We start from the raw sequence: 16439 nt of genomic DNA on the forward strand, positions 1-16439 counted from the left end.
ACTTCCCGTGCGAGACGTTTTGCACAGGCATAACTATCTAGACAAACTGAATGTCCGCGAGCAGACTGCCGGTCTATTGAGACAATTGAGCATGTCTTTTGGTTTTGTGCTTTTGCCCAACAAGTGTGGAATAAATGTGCACCTTTATTGAAATCCATAGAGGCTGGGTTTAAGACAAATCTGGCTACTATAATGTTTGGGGTTAGAGGACGTGTGAGAATGAAAGGGATGGTTTTTGTAATATGGTTTTTTATGAGTTGTGTTAAATTGCATTTGTGGGCCGCTAGGAATGCTTTGGTCAAAAAAGGGGTGTCATGGAGTGTGGGTGGGGTTTACAACAAAATAGTGGGGGACATTTAGTGTATGGTGGCGGTAGATAAAGAAATGTTGCGGCATCGTGCTGTAAAAGGAAAGTGGAAATCTTTAGCGGATATTTAGAAAAGGAATGGTTGATCGACACCCAGTGTTTATTTGTTTTTAAGTATCTTTTTTTTGTTTGTTTTTCGGGTGTGTTTTTTGAAAATGACAGTATAATTGTGATTTAGTTTTCCTTTGCTATTTTTGATAAAAAACAAACAAAAAAAATCTGACCACATATTAAACGGATTTTTGGAACAGGGAGCTGGATCAGGAGCTTGTTCCGTCCTCTCCACACATCGGCCCGGTATTGCAGCGCCTCCGGGAACGGTGCACCACCTTCTCTCAGCGGTGAAAAGACCGACGTAGCTAGCGAACAAGCAAGCGAGGTGGACTGGAGCTCCTTCTTCCCGGGTTTCGTCTCATCCATCTGTGTGTCTCTTTGCTCTCTCTCTCTCCCCCTCCCCGTCTCCGTCTCCGTTCCCGCGTCTCGTCTGTGCACTTTCCCGCATCTCGTCTCTCTTGGCAAGCAGGCCTCCCCCCTTTTCGGCTCCCGTGCGTTTTCCCTACAAAAAACTTAGGTTTTTCCTTTTTCCAGGGAGGCAGGCGTGGCTTGTGTGTGTGTGTCCCCGTCCCCATCCTTGCAGGCTTTTCAAACGCCAGGCGTTTTCCCTCCAAAAAAACTTAGTATATCCACCTTTACTTTCTTTTTTTTCAGCAGGCAGGCGTGTGTACGTGCGCGCGCACGTGTCCCCGTCCCTCCCTCCCGAGAGAGAGCTACCCCTTGCCTCTGCCCGTAGGTGCTGGCGGTCCGCTTTCTCTTGCAGCTGGTTGGGCACAGCTGCTGCCGGTGGGAGGGGCCTAAGCTAAGGAGGCCGGGCGGCTGGCACCCCCCGCGGCTGCGGTCTTTGTCGGGCCGTTGACAGGAGATCCAAGAGCAGGGCCCCCGCCCGGGACTGGCAGGAAGGCAAGCAGGCAGGCAAGAGAGAGGGGGAGCAGAGTCCGGCGGCAGGCCTCTGGCTGCAGGGAGGCCGGCAGCTGCGCGGGTCCCGGGTTCTAGAGGAGTCAGCCTGCGCCACTGTGCGCCAGCGGAATGCCCGCGCGTCAGTCCGCGCCTTTAGGGGCATCGCTTCTCGGCCTTTTGGCCAAACTCAGACGGTACGTGGCATCACCGCAGCCTGACGACTGCCAAAAGGTGAAGATGACGAAGGCGAGGAGGAGAAGAGGACTATGGCGGACAACGGAACCAGATGGGCGGAATCTTAACTGGAGAAGACCAAAGGAGACATCACCACGGGTAGTGGCTCTGGGTTAAGCCCAGGGGGTGAAGTGGGGCCTCCAGATGATGGCTGTGGAAAGTGGTGAGTGGGCCCGCGGTCCGGCGGCTGTGCACCCTCTGTCCCGTGAGGGGCTGATGCGGTGCACAGTGCGCTTTGTGGTGAAAGAGGTAGAGAAGAAACAGGAGTGGATGAATCGTGAACGCTTCCCGAGAGAGTTGTTCTGATTAAGGCCCTTGGGATAAAATTGAAGGACATTACTTGTTTACAGGATTTTCCAGTTAGAGGGATATATGACCTATCACTTGAGACGGACTGACTTTTTGAGAAGGCCTGGGAAAATGTCTGTGAGGGAAGAGACGAGTCACCGCTTAATGAGTTTCTAATAGAGCCGCTGTTTGCTAGGGAACTCAGGACATTGACTATTCATTTGTTTAACCACCGTGTCCCGGAGAGAGATATTACATTTTTGTCCAGATTTGTGGATGTACAGGGGGAAGGTAAAAAAGATCTGGATGTACTCAGAGTGTGGACTGGCAAAAGGAGGTATACGGTGCGGCTAAGACCTAAACCGTCTGAGGGCGAGGGTGTGGTACACCCCCCAGATTACTCTCTATTGGGCCTAATAGGGGTTACCTTTTCTACCCAGGCCAACCTGTAACTTGCAAAAAGTGCTTCCAGAGAGGGCATGTAGCTACAAACTGTCCTGGTGGTGTGTGCCGAAAGTGCAAAGCCACAAACCACGACACTAAGGTCTTGACTTGCGATCTGTGTGGGGCAGAAGGCCATGTTTATAGGGTCTACCCGAAGAAGAGTCGTAGTTTTGCAGATGTGGTGCGGACTTTGGCGGAGGGCCCGAGGGGAGAAGAGGCCAGACCACCGCAGAAGGCTGCGACCACCTAAGGGACTCATGCAGACGCAAGAGAGGAAGGAGGCGACCGACCAGAGGAGACTGCAAAGACAACTAAGGTACCTGACAAGGCGCGTCCGGGGACCTCATCGTGGGCTGAGTTGGTGGAGGAGGCAGAGTCGGGATCACAGGAGTGGTCAATACAGCCCAGTAGGGCTGCGAAGAGGAAGTCGGCTGCAGAGAAGAGAAGAATGAGGTGTAGCGGCAAGGCTTATTAAGCAGAATTAAGCGTTGCTGTGCTTTCCCAAATGAAGCCCCATCTCCCTCTTCATCTCTGTGGTACAGCCACAGAGAAACTATTCGTGCAGGCTGATTTAAAGATGTTTTCTTTTGATAAGGGACAGCTCCCAAATGGGGATGCACTTAGCTAAGCCTGGCTATCATGATCAATGGTCATCCATTGGCACCTATCTGTCTAGGGAGTGTCAGATGGACATCTGGACTGCATTCCTAGGTGTCAGGAGTAAGTGACTCATATCTCACCTTGATCAACCAATCAGGGACTGGTAGGGCCAATTAACACACGTGGGACTCTGATGCCCATGGAACTTTCAGCCAATGAATGAGCTCAAGTTCCTCCAGGTAAAAACAGGCAACACAGAGAGCCTGTAGTGGACTTTTCTGAAAAAGAATTTTAAGGAGAATTCCAGGCAGGACGGCCCAGGACCAAAAAGGCTCTCAAGGGCAGGACATTCTCGCAGCGTGCTCCCTGACCATCCTGAGACTCAGCCCAGACAACCACGGAAGTGTGTCCGAGTGCCAGAACTTTCCTTTGTTCCAAGAGTCTAGAGCGGAGATTGCCAGAGAGTAACCAGAGGATCCACCTGAGGTTAGCATTAGCAACAAGCCTCATGAACAGGTTGGAACTGTGGACAGCTGAATCACTATTCAGAACTAGCGCTTCATCAGGAACGAACCAGTCTTCTTCCTGACTTGCTGGGACCCACAGTCATCTTTTCTCCTGTGCACAAACTCTTGCTAGTTTCAGCCGAAACTAACTAGCCGGTCAGTGAGCATCAGCAGCGCACCGTCGCAAGCCACACAGCACAGGCTGGCACCTAGCCAGACAGCGTGGATTGGACGGCAACAAGCCTGCAACTGTTTCTTTGTGCCCGCAGGAGATCTGAATCCCCAGAGATTGGATGAGTATTCAACTTCAATGCATTACAGCTCGAGAATTCAATTGTTATCCCAACCAGTTGATATCAATTTAATTCCTAAGAGTTATGTACTTGTTTTGAGTATCCAATGTAGAAGTTGTAACCAAGTTCAATTACGAAACGATTCTAAAGCCATTAAAAGAATCATTTTGTGACTTACGGCTACAATTAATAATTGTCCCCATAAATGCCCAAACCCTACAGAACTGATGCCTCGTGAGAGCACACTACAGAGGTCTGACGATTGCTTCTTTGAGACTATGACTAATCGCTTCCAGGTCCTAGTTTCTGAGGAGGACTCTGAAAGCAGCGACGTTGAGTCTGACAAGGTAGAGAACGGAGGGAGTGGACGAAGACAGCCGAGGCGAAGAAAGGCGATTGCTGTGAAGAAGGGGAAGGGGGAGAGTAAGAAAGGGGGTAAAAAGAAGGAAGGGGTGGAGGAGGGTGTAAAGGGGGAAGGGGAACAGAGGGAGAGGGGTGAAGAGCCCGGAGAGGAGGCTGATCTCTTGGAAGCCTCAGTGGAGGTTAGTACTCTCGATGACCCCATACCCCCAGGGCGACAGGGTGACAGTGGTGGAACAGGAAGGTTTTGTTTCAGAGACCTCAGAACAGTCCGGGAAAGACGGCGGTACCCACCTCCTTACCTCTGATGATCCTGGGGTAAGTCCACCATCCCTGGGGGAGGGGTCCCTGCAGGTTCCGGGAGGGGTGGAAAATGTTCTTAGTCCTATAGGAATACAAAGCAACTTTAGTCTGGGAGATGGGTTACAGTTGCGGACTCCTTACGATCCAACATGAGCCGCACTGTAGTTTCTGTAAATGCCAGAGGGCTTAAAAACCATTTTAAGCGAATTGGTGTCTTTAAATATTTAGAAGAGCGCCAATTTGGCTTTTGTTTCCTGCAGGAGGTCCATTTAGGCACAAGGGATGATATTGCCACATTTAAGAAAGATTGGGTTAAAGGGGAGTCTTGGTGGAGCATAGGGGGAGTGCACTCTTCTGGAATTGGGATCCTTTGTGGAACCCCTAATTTCACGGCGAGTGATGTCAACATCATAGTTCTGTGCGGCTGAAAGCTGTCTACGGGCCTGCCGAAAGGCGGCTCCAGGCTGCGTTTTTGAGAGATCTCGAGCCACATCTGTTTACTAATAGGGTAGTGGTGATGGGAGGTGATTTTAATATTGATGTGTGTAATGCAAGTATGGGTGGTATTAAATCCTTAAAATCACGGTTTAACTTAAAGGACGGTCATAAAGATCTTAGTCAGGCACAGAAAATGTATACATGGAGCAATGGAAGGGGTGTTTTTAGGAAACTTGACTACATCTTCACCACCCTGCGTGGGTTGACACAGGCTGCTCAGGTTACTCCGGTATGGTTTTCAGAACTTCTGTTGCTGTCAGTTGATTTGATACCAGACAGTATGGACCCAGAAACAAATTACTGGAAGCTAAACACGAAAGTGTTATTGGAAGCAGACTATCAGAACTTGATAGTTGTGCTTTTGGAACGTTTCCAGTTACAAAGGTGGAGGTACCCTACAGCGGTACTTTGGTGGGAAGCATGTAAAAGGGCTATCTCTAAAGCCTCTATTTCCTACTGTTGCCAAAAGAAAGTAGCAGAGAGAAGAGAGAGATTACAGCAGGAACTTGAAGATCTGTATGTGGTTTCCAGCCAGGGCGGTTCCTTTGATATGGCAAAAGTTTCAGAGCTCAAGCTCAGGCTGAAAGAACTGGTTAGAGCGAGCTAAGAATTTTTTGTTCAGGCTGAAGGGTAACTTGATAGAGGGGGAGGAGAGGTGCACAACGCAGTTCTTTGACTCGGTCCGAGCCAGACAGAAGAAGACTCTCTTTGTGGGCCTGAGGAGAGAAGATGGGTCCATCGTCAAAGACATAGAAGGCATGGTGAGGTGTGCAACTAACTTTTACAGACTTATTTTCAGAGAAACCTGTCGATGCGAGTTTGTGGGATGAGTGGATGGTGGGTTTTGACAGGAAGACTGATGGCGTTGAAGGAGTGAGTGAGGAGTTAACAATAACAGAGATAGGAGAAGCCATTGGTGGCCTACGAAGAGGTACCACCCCTGGGATCGACGGGGTACCTACAGATTTTTATGTAATTTTTCGGGAAAGGCTACTACCGGTACTGTTGGAGGTCTATACTGAAATTCTGAAGGAGGGTGAGCTAGGGAGAACAATGAGGACAGGTATCATGTCTCTGGTTTACAAGAAAGGGGACAAAGAAGATCTGGAGAACTGGAGGCCGATCCAATTACTCTGTACCGACTATAAGATCTTGGCCAGGGTATTGGGTAGACGGCTGAGGAAGGTGATGCCGGATCTGGTAAGTAGGGATCAAACCTGCAGTGTGGAGGGCAGAAATGTAAAGTGGAATCTACAGCTGATCAGCGATGTGATAGAATGGGTGGAAGACAGGAACCTAGAGATGTTAGTGAGCCTAGATCAGAATAAGGCATTTGATTGGGTACATCACACTTTCCTTTGGGAGGTGATGAAGAGTGGGTCTGGACGAGGGTTTCATTAGATGGATTAAGGTTTTGAACAATAATGTCATCACAAGGGTTTGTATTAACGGTAAGTTAGGCATGGGCATCCCAGTCACGTGTGGGGTGAGGCAGGGATGCCCTCTGTCTCCCTTATTGTATGTGCTTTATATTGAACCCTTTCTTCATTTGATTCGTGGTGATCTTTGGGTTGAATGGGTGGTGGTCCCGGGGAGTGGGGGAGCTCAGGCAAAAATAGCAGCCTATGCGGATGATATTTCGCTTTTTCTCACTACTGACAGAAGCCTTCTACAAGTACTACGGATAGTAGACAGTCTGACAAAAGGGATAGGTGCACTTTTGAACAAATCAAAATGCACAGTTAAGTACTTTGGCAAGTGGAAAGATAGACAAGACGTGGCGGGTGGTCTTAACTTGGTGACGGGGCCGGTAAAGATCCTGGGCATCCTATTCCACATGCAGGACTCTGCCAAGATCAACTGGGACCTGAGGATGGGGAAGGTGAATCAAAAGTTTGACTTATGGTTGAACAGGTCTTTGACGTATACCGGGAAGGTGTTAGTTGTAAAGGTGGATGTACTGCCACTGCTCCTTCACTTGGCCCGCGTGTTCCCCCTGCCCGCCAGGTTGCATCGCAACCTGGTAAGGGCTGTCTTCCACATCGTCTGGAGTGGAGGACATGAGTATATTAGGAGAGCAGACATATACAGGCCAGTGGAGGAGGGTGGTAGGGCAGTTCCAGATTTCCCATTAAAATTAGATACACTGTTCGTTGCCAATTTGTGTAAAACGTTATATGAAGACCCTGATCATCTCTGTGCTTGCTGCTATGATGAAACACTTGGTAGTTTGGACCAACAACTCCAAAGGCGCAAAAACTGCCTTTGCATTACAGGTACGTGGTGGTTTGGTTACAGAAACACCCAGAATTTAGGAAGGGTTTGGGTTCTATGGACCATAAGCTAATGTATAGGACCATTATGGAGAAAGGGGAACCTGCAGTTGTGGGGGTGTCGGAGGATGAATGGTGGCAGATCCAGCCAGCAGGTCTGGAAAATAGACTCAAGGATTTAAACTGGCGGACGCTTTGGAATAGGTTGCCTGTGAGGGACACTCTTCATAGACGCGGCCTGTCCAGACAGGACAAGTGCCCGCATCCCGACTGTTCTGAGGTAGAGACAGTACTTCATGTTTTCTGGGGTTGCGTGTTTGCCCAAAGGGTGTGGGGTCACTGTGAAGTGTTTTTACAAAAAGTTTCTCTAGACTTTGTTTTAACGGGTCGGGTGGTGATCCGCTGAGTTATGAGACTGAGAAAATGGAACAGAGAATTTTTGTTATGGTTAATGATTAGTTTGACAAAGTTTTATATGTGGGCAGCTCAGAGACAGGTGGTTGAGCATGGCAGTAGTGGCTCAGCCTTATCAGTTTTTAGTAAAGTTAAACATGATGTCATCAGACGAGTTCATTGGGACATCCTTCGTTGGGGCTTTGCTGCGGCTTAGCAAAGGTGGAAGGGGTTAATTTCCTTGGGGCGCTAATTTCGTTTTCTGATTATGATGCTGCCTATTATAATTTTTTTTTAATATATTTATATATATTTGTTGGGGAGGGAGGAGGGCTTACATTTGCATAAAGGGTGGGATTATGGAGATGTAAAGACTGTACATTTTTTTGATGAATGTGTTATTGGGGTTTTTGAAGAATTTATACAAATATTGAGACTCATTGATAACTAGATGAAATTTTGATTTGATGGTTTTGACTGTGATTGAATATATATTGTGTTGTTACTATGGTTACAAGGCTTGGGGCCGATTGTCTGTTATTATGAGTTGTTACCTTTAATTTGAATACGGTTGAATTACAGGAAATGTTGTTGTTGTTTTACTTTTTGTTTGTTGTAGTTTGCTACTTTTGTAATAAAAAAAAATTCCTTCTCTGCCTTTTGGCCAAGATAACTAGTACGTGGCTTGACCGCGGCTGGAAGTCTTTGTCAGGAGATCGGGATTGGCGGCGGAGGAGAGAAGGCAAGCGGCTAGTGAGGGAAGCAAGCAGCGGCGAAGGAGGCACCACTGGGAGAGGAGGAGACCAGTCGACTGGGAGGCAGCGAGAGCACAGCTAAGAGCCACCACTGGAATCGCTCTGGGTGAAGCCCAGGGGGTGAAGGTCGGGCTCCCAGATGACATTGTTTGGTGGTGAATTGTCTTCGGCGGCAGCGACCGGGCGCCCTCTGTCCCGTGATGGGCTACTGAGAGGCACGGTGCGCTTTGTACTGAAGATTGTGGAAGAACAGGCGGAGGGGATGGTTAGAGGAAGATTCGAAAGGGAGGTACTATTTAAGACGCTTGGCATTGAGAGATGGGACATTTTGTGTTTGGAAGATTTTCAAGGCAAATGTACTTATGATTTGACGCTATATCGGATGTGGAATGTGCCAGGGTATGGAGCAGAGCCCAATTATTGAAGGAAGAGGAACCGCTATGCAGATTTCATATCAAGCCTCTTTTCGCAAGGGATTTAAAGACCTTGACAGTACATATGTTTAGTCCGCGGGTGCCTGAGTCTGACATACTTACCTTTCTGCAAAAATTTGTTGACATACAAGGAGAGGGGCGAAGAGTGATAGACAATGAGAGGGTTTGGACTGGAAAAAGGGTATACTCTGTGAGGTTCCGCCCGAACGACAAGGTAGAGGGGGGCCTGATAAGCCCAACGGCCAATTTTAGTATTGGCCCGTACAGAGGATACTTGCTCTACCCCAGCTAACCTAAAACGTGCCGGAGGTGTGGGCATTTTTTTGTGGACTGTGTCACTGACATCTGCAGAAGATGTGGTGAGCTTGGACACGTGGCCACTGCTTGCCATAACGCCTTGGAGTATGTATCAGCTTGTCAGTCTGGTCTTTTTTCTCTATTTGAATTGTCGTTTACACCTCGCACGACTTTGAAAGCTAGCAAGACAGGTTTCGATTCACATTAGCTGGCGAGCCTTGTTAACAAAAAAAATAATAATAATGTAACATGCCACTGTTTGTTCATGAACAAAGCTATACCGAGATTTCCTTAGATACGCGATTAAAAAATAAATAAATAAAAATTTGAATCCCCGCCGGAACACATTCCATAAGAATCAGCGGTTTTACAGTATATATCGCCTTTAAAGGTGGCTTCTCAAAACGCTTTACAGGAAAAAAACAACCAGAACAGCAACAACAACAATATTGTATTTCATTGCACTTTGAAAACCAAGTAATAACTTAACTATACGTGCAAACGTTTCATTCACAACGGCGACTGTCAGAAGATAGGACACAGCGTCTCAGGCACCCGCTGAATGGAAAAGGGGCACTTTAATGTTCTGTATGGCTAATACTAAAGCCAACACTGGCTCAATACCCTCAATGGGCTTTGACTTGCTAATGCGTTGGTTTAACAGTCCGGGTGTGGCAAGCTTCCAGTGTCAACTCGACTCGATTGGAAGACAATGAACATATTTTAGCCCTAAATGAATTAATAGCAAACATGGTTTACATAAAATACATTTTTCCAAGAAAGTTTATATTAATACGATCTATAGTTGAAATCTGAGCCTAAATATAAAGGAAAAGCATTTTCAGAGAGCAATCACTCTGTGTTTATGTAGAAAAAGCGATTAGGATTATGAGCAATCTAATTACCTATTCACTTAAAACGCTATATAAAATAAAGTTTATTTAGAGATGAATGATCATTGTCGCAGTTTAAATAATTTTTGTAGGAAGGCTTGGACAGATTCCAAGTGCATTTTTGCAATTTACGTTGCATTGTCCAATGTTCTGTTGTAATATACTCTAGAATACAGTTAGTCTAAGCTTTATCAGCTTATTTAAAAAAAAATTTTTGAATCCCGGCAGAACACACGCCATAAGAATCAGCGCTTTTATACAGTATATCGCCTTTAAACACATATTTAAACACGCGTTTACGATTTAAATCAAAACGCGATTCAAATCAATCTAAATGTTTATTTTGTAACGCATAGGTGACTATTCTTTGTTATTAAAAAGACTTAAATTCGATCATGTTGTGATATTTAGAAATATAAATTTGTTTGGTGTGAGTGAGGTTTTATTTAATCTCTGACCAAGGGAAATGTTTCATTTTTTCAAAGAAATGTTTGTTTAATAAAGTCATAGTTCCATGGGATTCAATCACAGACCATGTGACATGGGAGTCAGGAAACTAACAACCAGCGCCACCGGATTTAATAACGCTATAAAATAATGTGACTAGGCACAGAACAAGTTTACAGCACAATACAATAATAAATGCTGACCATGACATTAGAAGCATAAATTACCTTACACTCAATTTAAACACAAGCTGTCTTTCTGTATGAACCTCTAAGCTGGTTCATACAGAAATGTAGAAATGCATTAGCCTGATTATGATTAAAAAACACAATTAAACACTCATTTGCGATTTAAATCAGAACACGATTTAAATCAATATAAATGTTTATATTGTAACGCATACTGTCCAGCCTCCATTTCTCTATAAAAATTTACTCTATTGCACACACACACACACACACACTAGAAGCAGGAACCGTTGTCAGAAGGGAAGAAGGTGACTATTCATTGTTATCAAAAATGACTTAAAATCGATCATGTTGCACCAGCTGGATTTGAACACACAACCTGCAAGTTGTTAGTCAGGCACGTAGACCAGTAGGCTACAAGACAACTCTGATGAACAGGGAGGTGAAACAGCCCTACACAGCCCTGTCGCAGTACACGAATATAATCATACCGTTATTAAATTCTTTAGATACGCGATTCCATATTATATTCCCTATTAATCAAATTGCAGGTGCACGAGAGGAAGGTGCCGGAAAGCTGGCTGGGAGGAAAAGCAAAAAGGCAGTTGGGAGGTTAAAAGCTACAGGGAGGGGGTACCGAAGGTGGGGAGCTGTGATCCACCTGCAATGACAGTTTCTCCTGAGGGACCGGAGGAGGTGGTGGTCAGCGGGGAACCCATTCCCCCAGGGCAAGGTGAGCCGGAAGTTGCCAGCGAGGAAAGTGAAGCTGAGCCAGGGGGTACAACAGAGACAGGTAAATCTGCAAGTCTCCAAGGATCCCGTGAGCGAGTTATCTTCCTTGGGGGAGGGGAGCCTGCAGCAGTCTGGCGAGGAAGAGAGTGACTCGACAATCGGGGGAACTGGAAAAAATGTGAGTCAGGAAGTTGAGGTAAGGGCACAAACTCATGACCCGACATGAACTGTATAATTTGTTCGGTTAACGTCCGGGGGGTTGAGGAGCCCCGTGAAGCGGACTGGTGTCTTCAAAGACCAGTTCGGCTTTTGTTTCTTTCAAGAGGTCCACTTAGGATCTCAGGAGGATATTACTGAGAATATGGCGGAAAAGTCAGTCTTGGTGGAGCATAGGGGGAGTGCACTCATCGGGTGTGGGGATTTTGTGTGGGATGTCAAATTTTGTGTGTGGTGAGGTTTTATCGGTTGTTCCGGGGCGATTATTAATGGTTGACGGGGTGTGGGGTTTTTTAAAGGTGCGTCTGATTGCGGTGTACAGCCTGGCTGAAAGACGCCTACAAGCAGGTTTTTTAAAGCAAATAGAGCCACTCCTCTTCACAAACAGAGTAGTGATTATGGGCGGGGATTTTAATATTGATATCAGTGACACGAGTCCTGAGGGAATTGGTGGGCCATTTCAAGTTGCAGGATGGTTTTAGCAACTCTGGCCCAACCTCCAAAAATGACACCTGGAGCAACAGCAAGGATCGCTTTAGGAGGCTGGATTACATCTTCAGCACCCAGAGAGGATCATCACAGGCTGGACAGGTAACTCCGGTGTGGTTTTCCGACCATATGATGCTGTCTGTCTGCATGACCCCCGATAACTCCGGGCCCAGATCTGGTTTCTGGAGACTAAATACCAAAGTTGTCGGAGGCCGACTACAGAAGTTTCTAAAGAAGAGCCGTGTCTAAAGAATCAATAAAATATTGTCGCGACAAGAAAGATCGAGAAAGGAGAGAGGTGGAGCAGCTGCAAAGTGAACTGCAGAGTCTCTATGAAGCCTTCAATCGGGGTAGGTCTTTCGATGCAGTGAAAGCTGCAGAACTTAGACTCAGAATGAAGGAGGTCTGGCAAGCAAAGGCTAGAGACTTTCTTTTCAGAGTTAAGGGTGATCTGCAGGAAAAGAATGAAAAGTGCTCTGCACTTTTCTTCGGTTCACTCTAGACAAGCTCGGACCCTCATAGAAGGTCTAAGGCAGAAAGTTGGCTCTAATATTACTGACCTGCCTGACATGGTGACGTGTGCCTCAGAATTCTAGAGAGCTCTTCACTGAAAAATTGGTGGACACAGCTTTGTGGGACGAGGTGCTGCCAGGGGTTGAAGGAAAGAGAGAACATGGATGAGCGAGCTGGATGGTGCCTTGTCAGGTGAGGAGCTAAAAGAACCAATGGCTGGGTTACAGAAGGGCACGGCTCCGTGTATTGATGGGTTGCCTATTGACTTTTACTCTGTTTTCTGGGTCCACTTGCAGCCTATGCTTCTTGAAGTTTTACGAGATCCTGGAGTCAGGGGAGCTTGCTGGGACTATGAAGACTGGGATCCTGACTCTGGTCTACAAGAAAGGGAATAAAGAAGACCTGGAGGCCGATACAATTTCTCTGCACCGAATAAAAGATCTTGGCCAGGGTGCTGAGCAGGCAGCTGAGGAAGGTGATGCCAGGCATAGTCTGTAGGGAGCAGACATGTAGTGTTGAGGGGAGGAAACTAGCCTGGTATCTCCAGTTAGTAAGGGACACTATTCAATGGGTAGAGGAGAGGGGTCTGGAGCTGATGCTTGTCAATTTAGATCAAAGCAAAGCTTTTGACAGAGTCCATCACTCCTTCTTGTGGGAGGTCCTAAAAAGGTTAGGACTTAGCGGGACCTTTATTTGATGTATTAAAATCCTATATAACAGGGTCGTTTCCAGGGTCTGTGTAAATGGAAGAATGGGGACGAGGTTCGTGGTTAGTTGTGGTGTTAAGCAGGGGTGCCCCCCGTCCCCTTTACTCTATGTTCTATACTTGGAGCCTTTTCTGCACCAGATCCGGAGCGACCCCTGGGTAGAAGGCATGGAAGTTCCAGGCAGTGGTGGTGCACAAGCAAAAATTGCTTCCTACACAGATGTAACGTTGCTCCTCACTTCAGACAGGAGTCTTCTCCAGGTTTTGTGGATAGCGGACAAAATGGCGGCGGGAACAGTTGCACTACTTAATAAAAGTAAGTGCAATGTCAAAATTTTTGGCAGATGGAAAGAGACGGGATGTGGTCGGAAGCCTCACTTTGGAATCAGGCCCCATTAATATTCTGGGTGTTAATTTCCTGTCCAGTGGCTCTGCCGCAATTAACTGGGAAACCAAGATAGCAAAAGTTAAACAAAAACTGGGATTGTAGCAGAGCAGATCCTTGATGTGTATATAGGGAAAGTTCTGGTGGTGAAAGTTGATGTCTTGCCGTTGCTCCACCACCTGGCCTGGGTGTTTCCGCTTCCTCCTAGATTTCATAAAGATCTAGTGAGGACAATCTTCCGTTTCATTTGGGGCGGAGGATATGAATACATTCGGAGAGTGGATATGCACAGGCCAGTGGAAGAGGGGGGCCGGGCGGTGCCTGATCTGCCTGCAAAATTGGACTCCCTCTTTGTCTCAGGGTTGTGCAGGCTTCTGCACAACAGTCCGGACCACCTGTGGGTTCACTTTGCACACCTGTGGTTTTCACCTGTAGTGAAGCACTTGGTGGTTTGGACAAACGTGATGCTGAAAGCCGAGAAACTGCTGTGGTGCTATAGGCATGCAATGCAGTGGTTAAAGAAGCACCCCGGTGCTAGAGAAGGGTTTGTGTCCCTGAACCACAAAGCTTTGTATCAACTAGCAACAGCTAGAGAGGAACCAGCTGTAGTGGGCATTATGGAGGAGGTGTGGAGACAGAACCAACCTGTAGCTTTGGAAAATAAATTTAAAGATCTGAATTGGTTAATTTTGTGGAAGAGGCCCCCGATCAGGGAGACATTACACCGCCATAGTTTATCAAGACAGGATAAATGTTCTCGTTCTGAATGTGGGGAGGTTGAAACTATTTAACATGTGTTTTGGAATTGTTGGTTTGCATGGAGGATCTGTGTGGGGGGGGTCTTAACACGGGTAAAACCTGATTTTGTGATAGTGATACTGCGTGGAATCCCAAAGCCACGGAGATTGGGACAGTTTTCTGTTATGGTTTTTGATCAGCTTGGTAAAATATCATCTTTGGGCCTCACGGAACACGGAGTAAGCGGAGCACCATCTACTGTCGTATATAAAGTAAAACATGATGTAACCTGCAGAGTAAAATGGGACATCGTGAGGTGGGGTTTCGCTGCGGTTAAAGAGAGGTGGAAGGGGTTATTTTCACTGGCATGATACTGTATTGGTGTTGATGATGATTGCTGTTTGTGTTTTGTAAATTTATAATAAAAAAAATTCCTTCTCGGCCTTTTGGCCAAGATCCAGAAAGCACGGGGGCCTAACCGCGGCTTGACTGTCTGCTCAAGAGGACGAGTGGCGGATGGCTTGCTAGAGGGAAGACCTGCAGAGAAGGAGATGTTACCGGCTAAGGAGGAGTCCAGGCACCTGGAGGAACAACTGGTGGAAACACTGTCAAGCCACCACTGGAATCACCCTGGTTTGAGCCCAGGGGGTGAAGGTGGGGCTCCCAGATGACTTCAGAAGCCGGTAAGAGGACATAGGGGATGGCGGCCGGACCTTCTTTGTCCTGTGAGGGACAAATGAAGGATACGGGGCGTTTTGTTTGGAAGACACAGACAGATAGAGAAGGATGGATGGATAGGAGTCTTTTCAAGAAAGCTATTATGTACAAAATCTTGGGTACTAAAAAGGAAAATGTTTGCTGCTTCCAATATTTTTATTGGAAGGGCACATATGATATTACTCTGAAGTCTGGTAACCTTTGTGATGAATTCTGGACCAAGGCTCAAAGTCTGAAAGAGCAGGTGCCTCTTGATAAGTTTTTCATCAAACCCCTGTTTGTCAGAGAATTGCACACTTTGACTGTGCATATGTACAACCCTCACATACTGGAGGAGGACATTACTTTTCTGAAGCGGTTTGTTGATATACAAGGGGCAGGAAGGAAGATCTTTGATGCCGAAGGATTCTGGACGGGAAAAAGATCCTATGCTGTCCGTTTGTGGTCAAGGCCTGGGGTAGAAGGGGGACTGTTACATCCACCCACCTTTTTTTTCCCCCATCAGGGCAAACTGTGGTTATATGCATTACCCCGGCCAACCGTTACCATGCCGGAATTGTGGGGGTTTTGGACATGTTCAGTCAAAATGTAAGGAAGTAGCCTGTAGGAGGTGCGGGAAGCTTGGCCATCTAGCTAAGGATTGCAGTAGTGCCCTAGTGTGTAATCTTTGTGGGGCTACAGGGCATGTATATAAGGACTGCGAAAAAAGAGCTAGGAGTTTTACGGACGTTGTTAAGGAAAAACACATACCTGGTAAGGATGCAAGTGACATGGAGGCGAACGTCTGGAGGTGGCCCATGGTATCCCAGGAGACGGAAGAACCTGCGGGATGAGATTAAGCGATTAGATTCTTTGAAGACACGACAACTGGAGAGGGACAGACAGTCTCACCATCAGATGCGGCACTTGGACTTCTGAAAGTGGTCGACAGTGGGGACTCAAAGAAAGCAGGGGGGGGGGGGTTCCAGAAAAGGAGGAGAGGAGAGAGTTTTCCTCTGATGAGGAGGAGGGACCCAGTACAACTATAGGGAAGGGGTTAGAAGAATCTGTTCTCTCGAGTAAAGAAATTGAAGGTGAGGATGTGTTGAATGATAGGGGGAGTGAATGTGAGGGTTTTTGTGGTGAGGGGGACGTTGGGTGATGTAGCAGGGCCCAGTAAGATGGCGAGAGGTTGTGCAAAGCTTACAGACCTTAGAAGGAAGAAAAAGAACAAGGCACAAAGGGCGAGCTTCTATGAATCAGTCAGGGAAGCTGCAGAACGGGTGAGAGATGGTTCTAGTGATGAATTTGACTCCCATTAGGAGAAAAGGAGTAAGGAAGGAATATCTACATTGTTTGAGCTGGGATCATCCCTTCAGAGTTTCAATGAACATGAGATCCTGGCTGTAACTCAGTTGATGGAGAAGGAGAAGGAGG

General features: G+C 46.9%; 1 pseudogene; it reads left to right on the forward strand.

Annotated features, from left to right (window-relative positions):
• Nucleotides 1-546: 546 nt before the first annotated feature.
• Nucleotides 547-698, forward strand: LOC138223527 (U2 spliceosomal RNA; annotated as a pseudogene).
• Nucleotides 699-16439: the final 15741 nt, after the last annotated feature.

This window comes from Lepisosteus oculatus, chromosome 16 (assembly GCF_040954835.1).
Source record: "Lepisosteus oculatus isolate fLepOcu1 chromosome 16, fLepOcu1.hap2, whole genome shotgun sequence".
Taxonomy (NCBI): Eukaryota; Metazoa; Chordata; class Actinopteri; order Semionotiformes; family Lepisosteidae; genus Lepisosteus; species Lepisosteus oculatus.